Below are 1,332 nucleotides of genomic sequence, written 5' to 3' on the forward strand. Positions count from 1 at the left end.
CAGAGAAACCCAAAGAAGACAATTATCTTGTTAAAAGCTACATTTCCTCCACTAACAATGACACCTCATGTACCTTTTGTACCAGCATGCATCCTTTAGCTGAATGCCATACAATACATTCAATATCTCATGAAGCTAAAATTGAGTTTCTGAAAGAGAAAGGACTATGCTTTGGCTGCCTGAAGGTGGGGCACTTGAGCAGGAACTGTAACAGGAGAATGACTTGTCAAATCTGTCATGCTAAACATCCAACTATTCTACACATTAAAAGATCTTCTAAGCCTGAAACTGAGAACTTTAAACATGATAAGACAGAGCAGAAGAGTGGAGGAGCAAGGCCTGAAGAGACATCCATCAGCAGTGCTCTTGTTTCAGTAGGAGAAGGTGAAGGAATTGGGGCTGGTAAAGACAGCATACTTGCCATAGTGCCAGTGAAGGTGAAACTCTGCCATGGAAATAAAAGTATACTGACCTATGCATTCCTGGACCCTGGTAGTACCGACACATTTTGCACAGAGGGGCTCATGAGGCAGCTTGGTGCTAGAGGACGGAGAACTGAAGTCCTTCTTCAAACAATGGGAACAGAGAAAACAGTCAGGAGTTTTGAGGTAACGGGTCTAGAAGTGGGCAATGTGGAAGATGGCACATATACAGTATAAAGTTGCCCAAGGTTTACACTCGGAACAAAATCCGTTACCAAAAGAAACATTCTTACCCAGGCGGACCTCAAGAAATGGCCTTATCTGCAGGAAATCCAAATAAAAGAATTAGATGCTGACGTGGGACTTCTTATTGGAGTAAATACTCCAAAGGCTATGGAACCATGGAAAGTTATAAATACCCAAGGAAACGGCCCATATGCAGTGAAAACACTGTTAGGATGGGTCGTTAATGGTCCACCTAATGCTTCCACAGATCCGGATGATGAAACCCCTGTGGCAGTAGTGAACAGGACCTCAATTGTTCACCTTGAGAAGCTTAATGAAAGACAATATATGAATGACTTTCCAGAAAACGAGTATGAAGAGGAAAGACAAATGTCAGCTGATGACCGAAAGCTCCTGCAGAGGAGAGAAAAGAGGAAAGATTGCTCCACTGATCTTGGAGTAAAGCAGGATAAAGGAAAGCGACTGAAGGATCAGATGCTTCTGCTCAAAAGGCCTACAGCTAATGCACTAAGACTTTCAGTAGAGGACACGGAAAATGCTGAAAAGGCCATTATTTGCCACGAGCAGAGACAGCATTTCAAAGAGGATTTTGCCTTGCTGGAAAAAGCCAAACAGTGCAATAGAGGAAGCTCCCTATACAAGCTGGACTCTATCATTGATGCTG

The 1,332-nt window shown here is 43.1% G+C and overlaps 1 long non-coding RNA gene across 1 annotated transcript; it reads right to left on the minus strand.

Annotated features, from left to right (window-relative positions):
• Nucleotides 1–272: 272 nt before the first annotated feature.
• LOC117487593 lies at nucleotides 273–1,332 on the minus strand. The gene is made up of 3 exons (XR_004556413.1): nucleotides 842–1,332; nucleotides 716–743; nucleotides 273–566 (listed from the first exon to the last, which is right to left on the minus strand). It is a non-coding gene; the product is annotated as an uncharacterized LOC117487593 (long non-coding RNA).

The sequence above is a fragment of the Trematomus bernacchii genome, unplaced genomic scaffold, assembly GCF_902827165.1.
Source record: "Trematomus bernacchii unplaced genomic scaffold, fTreBer1.1, whole genome shotgun sequence".
Taxonomy (NCBI): domain Eukaryota; kingdom Metazoa; phylum Chordata; class Actinopteri; order Perciformes; family Nototheniidae; genus Trematomus; species Trematomus bernacchii.